The sequence below is a fragment of the Felis catus genome, chromosome A1 (assembly GCF_018350175.1).
Source record: "Felis catus isolate Fca126 chromosome A1, F.catus_Fca126_mat1.0, whole genome shotgun sequence".
NCBI lineage: Eukaryota > Metazoa > Chordata > Mammalia > Carnivora > Felidae > Felis > Felis catus.
In genome coordinates this window covers 6,741,026-6,749,794 of record NC_058368.1, presented here as the reverse complement: position 1 = coordinate 6,749,794, position 8,769 = coordinate 6,741,026, and the positions used below count along the sequence as shown (strand labels likewise).

Here is an 8,769-nt window from a genome sequence, read left to right as displayed (position 1 = left end):
AGAGAGAATGGGGGAGGGGCAGAGAGAGAGGGAGACACAGAATCGGAAGCAGGCTCCAGGCCCTGAGCTGTCCGCACAGAGCCCGACACAGGGCTTGAACTCATGAGCCGCGAGATCATGACCTGAGCTGAAGTTGGACGCTCAACCGACTGAGCCACCCGGGCGCCCCTGCATGTATCTTTTCAAATTAGTGTTTTCATATTCTTTGGGTAAATACCCAGTAGTGGAATTACTGGATCCCATGGTCTTTTTATTTTTCACATTTTGCAAAACCTCCATACTCTCGTCCACGACAGCTGCCCCACTAGCAACACGCGAGGGTTCCTTTTTCTCCACATCTTTCCCAACACTCATTGCTGGAGAATTTTTAACAATGTCGGGAAACGCTTACTATTTGCAACTGAATGACAAAGTAGAATGTAACTTTACGCAATATTATTTGGAAAAAGAAGAGGAAAATGAGCTGGGGTTCAGCCTTGACCTTCGCACTAACTGGAAACCCTGATACGAATTCTGGTCAGGTTTGTAATTTTCCACATTGGATTTATTCAACTCTTCTGCCTCATGTGCTCAGTGCCTTCCTGTCAAAGCTAAAAAAATGATTCGGATCCTGTTCACTATCCTATATTCTTTGGGGCATAAAAATGGGGATATGGGGGCCTTGATCGTACTTCTCTGGGCAAAGACAGTCTTATTTTTAGTCTCTCATTCTGCCATTAATAAAATATGTCTGATTATGTGTAGAAATGATAGCTTTGAACTTATGTTGCATGTTTGTTCCTTAAAAGTAAAATAATTTTTTCTGACTTCAGAATACACACTTATTATCAACAATGTAATATCAAAGTAAAGTAGAATTTAAGCTCTTCTTCACTTTCTTACAATAATCTTGTGTTACATTATGGCAATATTCTTCCAGAATTTACTCTAAATATACACAGATGCATACAGTAACAACATATAAGCATTGTGCAGAAAGAAACCCACACTCTATGACGGTATGCAAATTGCTTTTTCATTTTAAAACATTTCTTTAGTCTTTTTTTCTTAATCAGTTAATTTATCTTGAGAGAGCGAGAGCAGGGGAGAGGCCGAGAGAGGATGCAAGAGAGAATCCCAACTGGCCCCACGCTGAGAGGGGGGCTCAACCTCGTGAACTCTGAGATCATGACCTGAGCCGAAGCCAACAGTCCGACGCTTACCTGACTGAGCCACCCAGGCGCCCCTAAAACATTTTTGGGCCACTGTCTACATCATTGTCCACGCACCTCTCTGGTTCTGTTTATCTTGGAAGGTCTCAGACTTAGACCTGGTAACTCAGGATCAGAGAAAAGGAACCGAGATACAGGAGGGGACTGGTCTTCTTTCCGGGGACGGAATGGTCAGAGTCCAGGTGCCCGGACTGGTTCATACTTTGTTGCTTATTGTCTTTCTTGGCCGTGGAGACCATGTTCACTCTCCACACATGCTGGTGTGACTGGATGAAACATCTGTGGGTCCTGTCTGGGCGGAAGCTGGTACGTAAGGAGCAGAACAGAACCAGGGCTGTCTCATCCTGCAGCTAAAAATCCTACCGCTTTGCAGAATTCTCTAGAGCTTCCAAAAATGATTCCTAAACACTGTTTTTTCTGTTTGGTAGGTAAAAACTTATAACTTTAAGTGTGCTGATATGTCAATATATCTGAAACAGCAGTTATATTTTGAAGCATCTGATGGAAAGCAGAGGTTAACTGCAGCCTGTAAATAGCTTTTTCCTCACCAATTTGGAATAACCTGAAGGTCTAGGTTTTAATCCCTGTTTCAAGACTGATTTTCGGAATGAACTCTTGCCTGCTCTGTTTTCCAGCCTCCTCCTGTCTGAGGGAGGGCTGGTGCTGGGAAAACCTCGCGTCACATTCCCAGGGAATGATGAATCCTACCACACTCAGGGTAAACAAGGATGTCAGCTGCCAGCAGTGGGAAAACAAATCTCCGTGGAGAGGAAAACCTGAAATTTGAAGTGCTTTTCTTCATGATTTCATCGCTTTGTCTTAAAATATTATGTACGAGAACTTATCAATGATCTCACACTTAGGATGCTTTTGAATCCATTTAACAGAGCGCCTCTGTTCACCTTTTTTCAAGGTGTAGTACAAAGTTTACCAGCCAGCAATGAGGACAAAGAGGCTCCGGGGAGCATTATTTCTGTCCACGATGCATACATCACCCATGTTTATTGGCTTCACCTTTGAAGCCAAGCAAGGCACCCAACATGTCCTTTGATGTCAGAATCAGGAGATGTGTTTCCCAAAGCAGCAATCGCACATTTTTTCACACAGATGAGCACTTGGGTAGAGCAAGCGACAAGGACACGTAAAGAAGGACCTTGAGCCTGGCCCTTGACCTTGAACTCTCACTGGCACATTTTGATGGTATTTTCCTAGTCTAGCATTTGGGCAGCAGACAGGAGGAAACCGCACGCCAGCCCACGTCCTGGGATCACTCCACAGTCCACCTCACACCCAGCCCTACGGCAGGGAGTTCAGCGTTTTCCCCGTCAATTTGCACCTGCAGCGGGGTCCCGGACACGATAGGAACGTGCTTGGCAGATGTCGCTCTGTCACTTAGACTTAATTCACTGGGAATTTCTTTCTGTTTCTAGTGCAGTTTCTTTCTTTCTTTCTTTCTTTCTTTTTTTTTTTTTACGTTTATTTATTTTTGAGACCGAGAGAGACAGAGCATGAGCAGGGGAGGGGCAGAGAGAGAGCGAGACACAGAATCGGAAGCTGGCTCCAGGCTCCGAGCCGTCAGCCCAGAGCCCGATGCGGGGCTCGAACCCACGAACCGCGAGATCACGACCTGAGCCGAAGTCGGTCACCTAACCGACAGAGCCACACAGGCGCCCCTGTAGCGCGGTTTCTGAAGGGAGTTCAGGAAACAGAGGCGAATCGAGGCTGCATCTTCATTGTGTGTACTGCTGCGAATTTTCATCTTTCTTCCCCGGAGACCGGCAGTGGTGGTGGGCACAAGCCTGGGGGGTGGACGTTCAGTTAATATTTCCTGATGAATACAGAAAAGTACAGAAATAACCTCCTGGGTTGTGCTGCACCCGTCCGTAGAGCACCGCTGCCTTCTGGGACTGGCAGAGCCACCTGGCGTGGTGACTCAGACCTAACAGTACCTCGAGCGCTATGGACTCAGGGCTTTCCCGACAGTGGGATCTGGCATTCTTTGTCCCCATTTTGGGCAAACAGGTATTTCTTGTTTCTTGAAAGAGATAGTTAATTCCTTCGTGTCAGAGACCGTGGCGGGTACCCTTTTCCCAGGAAGAGCCGGGAAATGCGCTGTCCAGAGCAGGGATGAAACGAGAGAGAAGAAATGGAGAAGCAGGAATAAAGAATTTATTTGGTGCCTCCTAGGCGCGCGATGCGCGGGGCTGGGAGTTTCACACGCAGCATGTACATTTCACACCAGCCTAAAAGACTCTGAGTTTGGATCCTTCTCTCAGGGAGGTGGGGCGTCTCCTCCCCAGGTCACGGAGGCTGTTGTGTGGCAAAGCCGTGGTTTGAACACCGGCTTGACGACTCCCGTCTAAAGTTGTTCATGCTGAGGCACGGCCCACACGTACTGAGAGCCTGGCGTAGTCCTCCCGAAGACGCGGGCGGCACACGCAAGTACCCACAGCCGTTACTTTGGGAGGGGCCATAACTCATCCGAGGAATTTTTCCATCATTTTGTATTAATGGAAAATGTTAATATAGGATTTACTATATTCCATGCTAAGTGCTAAGTGCTTTCTATGCCTTATCTCGCACACACACACAAACGGGATCCCGTGAGGCAGATGTAAGTATCACCCCCATTTTACAAGTGGCGAAGTTCGGACTCTCAATACTGGATAGCCAGGGGCGCCTGGCTGGCTCAGTCGGTTGAGTGTCCGACTTCGGCTCAGGTCATGATCTCGCGGTCCGTGAGTTCGAGCCCCGCGTCGGGCTCTGGGCTGACGGCTCGGAGCCTGGAGCCTGCTTCCGATTCTGTGTCTCCCTCTCTCTCTGCCCCTCCCCTACTTGTCCTCTGTGTCTCTAAAATAAATAAAAACATTAAAAAAATACTATATAGCCGAAGCAATCTTGAAAAAGAACAAAATTGGAGGACTACAAAGCTCCAGTAAAGAAAACACTATGGTACCGTCCAAAGGTAGATATATCGACAAATACAATAGAATAGAGAGCCCAGAGACAAACGCTTGCATTTTTGGTCACATGACTTTTGACAAGGGAGCCAAGAGACACGCAGTGGGAGAAAAGACCAGCTTCTCAACAAACGCAGCCGCCTGCAGAAGAATGAAGCTGGGCCCTCACCTAACACCATGTACGAAAACTGACTCAAAATGGATCAAGGACCTAAACATAAAAGCTAAAACTATAAAACCTTGAGAAGAAAACAGGATAAAAGCTTTGTGACACTGGATTTGGTTACGGGTTCCTGGACACGACCCCCAAAGCCACAGGTAAAGAAACATACAAATCGGACTTTGTGAAAATGAAAAAAAAAATGTGTGCATCGAAAGACACTCTCAACGGAGTCATAAGGCAACCCATAAAATGGGAGAAAATATTTGCAAATCATAGCTGATAAGGGACTAGTGTCCAGAACATATATGCAACCAAAATACAACAACAAAACCCGAACAACCCGGGTCATAAACGGACAAAGGACTTGTGTGGACGCGTCTCTCCAAGGAGGGTGTTCAAAGGGCTGTTGTGCACATGAAAAGATGCACGATCAAAACCACAAATCAGTAAGCAAATGCAGATCAAAACCACAATGAGATAACACTTCATACCTGGGAGGGGTGGCTATTATCAAAAACAAACCGGGGCGCCTGGGTGGCTCAGTCGGTTGAGCGTCCGACTTCAGCTCAGGTCACGATCTCGCGGTCCGTGAGTTCGAGCCCCGCGTCGGGCTCTGGGCTGACAGCTCAGAGCCTGGAGCCTGCTTCTGATTCTGTGTCTCCCTCTGTCTCTGCCCCTCCCCCATTCAAGCTCTGTCTCTCTCTGTCTCAAAAATAAATAAACGTTAAAAAAATAAATAAATAAAATGAATGTAAGGGACTTAAAAAACAAAAACAAAAACAAACCAGTGACAACGACAAGAGAAAGTAGCAAATATAGACGAAGATGTGGAGAAGTTGAAACACGGTGCGCTGTTGGTGGGCACGCACTCCAGCCACTGTGGAAAATCACTTGGTAGTTCCTCACGCAATTAAATAGAGACTTACCATGAGATCCAGCATTTCCACTTCTGGATATGTATCAAAAAGATCGGGCAGGATCTCGGAAGACATTTGCACACTCATGTTCACAGCAGCGTTATTCGCAATAGTTAGAAGGTGCCAGCTACCCAAGTGTCCAAGAAGCCAATGTGGCGGGCCACACCCTGGAATATTATTCAGTCTTCAAGGAGAAGGAAATTCCAGCACAGGCTGCAACAGGGATAAACCTTGAAGACGTCAGGCGAAGTAAACTCAACCAGGCACGGAAGGGCCAACCGTGTAAAGATTGGGCCAATCGTGTCCCATTTAAAGAAGGGACTGAGAGTAGTCAGATTCACAGAGACAGAGAGTAGGACGGTGGGTGGTTGGAGATGGACGGTGGGGATGTCTGGGTGGTGTATAAGGCCACTGAACTGTGCCCTTAAAAAGAATTCAAGTGGTAAATTTTATGTCAGAGGTATTTTACCATAATAAAAAAAATTGAGGGGAAAAAGGGATTGTGCACAATTGGCCCTCAGCCACACGACTCAACCAGTTAAGGACGGAGTCTGGATTTCAAGTTGGCTCTTGCAGATTCCAAGGTTCTGACTAAACACCACGCAGTGGGTCTGTCTGTGTGACTGAGCCTGATCATATCGTGCTTGATTGAATATTTTGCAGTTGAGGCGGCTGGCTTTGTGGCACGCTAGCCTGAGAACCCTGGAGAACAACCACCCGCAGAGCAGAGAGAGCGGGGGACATCTGGGAAGTCTGTCGAGCCCTTACGGGAACCCGTAGGGATGGCAAACGTGGGGGGGGGCGTGGGCCATGTCCTGGAGGTCACCATGCCCTCTGGGCTCCCCTCACGTAGATGGAGCGTCACGACCCCATGGCTTGGTCTCCTGGGGCCGGTGGGGAGGAAGTGGGTGGAGCTTGAGGACACCCTCCCTCCCCCCCACCCAGCTCCCCTCTCTCTGTAGCTCAGCCGTGATGTCTTCTGCCCCTGCTGCAGAGCGTATAAGAAAGAAATTAAGACCTGGTTGGAAAAAAATGACACAAATGAGATAGAAGTCCCTCACCGGGCCTGGAAAATTCTACGGAATAAGTAGAACTATTCAGGATGCTAACAGAACAGGTACCAAGTTCATGAATGTGAGAAAATCTCTATCTCTGTTCATCACCTTTGCTTTTCAGGTACAGACACTGGGATAGGGTGCAAGCTATTATTAATAATCGCTGCTGATAGTCACTGAAACTTACCGTGTGCCAGGTGCTGTGATGGCCCATTATTGGCACCCTCCTCGATCGTCCCTCACCTCCACGAATCCCCTCAATACTTTTTTATTTTTTCCCCTCAAGTCAGTTTAAATGGATTTCTGTTACGTTCAGCCAAGGATCTGCGGCTGAAGTGGTTATACCCATTTCAGAGATGATGAAACTGATGCTTGGAAGCGTTTCGTGATACGTCCGAAGCTAGCCACTGGAGACACCCGAATTGGACCCCAGGTCTGGCTTGGCACTGAGGTCTGTCTTTTCTGCACGCTCCCTGCCCAGGTGGTTGGACGTGCAGTGTGTGGTCTGGCGGGCAAATATCGTCCCTGGTCTACACAGAAGGGAGAGGAATGACACGGGCAGAGGCCTGAGGTTGGCGACTGGACGGGCCCGCAGGGAGAGAGTTGGCCAGGGGGCGGAGGTAAGTAAGGGGCGCCCAGGGAAGGGCTCGTCTTGAGGAAGAAGCTTCTGGGACAGAGGCTCCTGGCATACTCAGAACATTCAGGTCAGCCTTGCCCCTTCAGCATCTAGAGGAGGCTCCCCTTCTGGGTTATTGATATCGCAAGTGCTGGCCCGGACCTTTCTCGGATGTAGATTTCTGAAAGAGGTAGTATTCACAATATTTCATATTGACAATCAGTGGCCTGAAGGCAGTTTTGGCTGGAAAGCTCCTAGGTGAATTTTGATTTCCCACCTTCCTGTTCCCTGCCCTGCCCCAACCCCCCACCCCCCCACCCCCTACCCCGGCCCCACCCCCACACCCCAAGGTTGGGGGGAAGAGCCCCTGTCTGCTGAAGACAGAATGTCCCCGCGGAAGGACAAACAACCTCTCCAAGTGCTTTCCCCGAGCCCTCAGATTCTACTTGGGAACACGTAAGTCTCGATTTGAGTTGTTTGCTCCCTGAGTGGCGGGACCACCCGTCGTGCCAGCCGTGGCTGAGGGAGCCCCACGTGAGGGCCACATGGGCCAGCTCTGGCCTTGGAGAGCTTTTCCACACCTGAAGGACAGTCTGTGTGGTCGGAGGACACACGTCCTCTGCTGGAGGACGCCTGCTCTGCTCTGAGAAACCGACGATGGCTGGGGGGAGGGGCAGGGCTGAGGGCCAGGTGAGCCTGCAGCCGTGGATTTACTGTGACCTTCGGAGTCTGTGGGCTTCCTCCAGCACAGCTCAGCCACCTGCGAGCAGCCTAGGAGGCAGCCGGGCCTAGGGCTGGGGTTCCGGGGGGAGGGGACAGCGGGCAAGGGCGTGAAGGCCACTGGTAAAGGGGTTGATGAGATCGGCCAGGAAGGGGAGCCCCTTAGGGTAAACAGTGCCGGTGGGCCCGCGGTTCTTGTCACCCCCATCGAGGACACAGGGGCCCGAGGGAAGCATTGCCCCCCAGCGTCCCGCCCACTGTCTACCCGACTCTGGGCGAGCCACAGGGGCAGAGGTGACGGGGTCCGCATTAATCACCAGGCTCTTCCGGCCGGGTTCCCCAGTTTATAAGATCAACTCTCCCTTGTGACCCAGCCAGATTCACCCCCGCAGTTCACACGTGAAGACCCTACAGCAGAGGCGCAAGGGACCCGTTCGGTGACCTCGACCAGTCCGATGACTGAAGAGCGGTGGCTGGAGCCCAGCCAAGTCTCAACAGCATGGCCATGCCTGGAGCCTCTGTACCGCAGCCGGACGGATTTTTTCAAAAAAGCTAGTCAGATGGTGTCAGTTCGTTGCTTGAACCCTCCTGTGGTTTCCCATCACATCAAGAATACGAGGCGAGCCCCCTGTCGGGGTCTCCCTGGCCTTGGGCTCTGCTTGTATTGGAGCTCGTCTGGCTTGCTCTCTGCCTTGCAGCTGCACTGGTAGCCGCCGCTCCGTCCTCCCACCGCCGGGCCTTTGCACTTGCTGACCCCACAGCCCGAGACTTTCCCCCAGTCTTCCCAGGATCGGTCCTTTCTCGTCATTCAGAACCGGCCTACACTGTCTACTCAGAGAGGCCTCTCTATTGAGTGTCACAGCACTCGGAGCCCTCCTCCACAACCAGGCAAGGCTGATCCTGTTTCTTGGTTTCTTTCTTTCTTTCTTTTTTTTTTTTTAAGATTTTTTAAAGTGTTTATTTTTGAGACAGAGAGAGAGAGAGAGAGAGAGGGACAGAATGGGGGAGGGGCAGAGAGAGCGAGAAGGAGGCACAGAATCCGAAGCAGGTTCCAGGCTCCGAGCTGTCAGCACAGAGCCTGACGCGGGGCTCGAACTCACGGACCGCGAGATCGTGACCTGAGCTGA

General features: G+C 50.1%; 1 long non-coding RNA gene across 1 annotated transcript; it reads left to right on the top strand.

The window, feature by feature from the left end:
* Positions 1–6,209: 6,209 nt before the first annotated feature.
* On the top strand, positions 6,210–8,539 carry LOC123382102. Its single transcript, XR_006589978.1, has 3 exons — positions 6,210–6,368; positions 6,788–6,926; positions 8,017–8,539. It is a non-coding gene; the product is annotated as an uncharacterized LOC123382102 (long non-coding RNA).
* Positions 8,540–8,769: the final 230 nt, after the last annotated feature.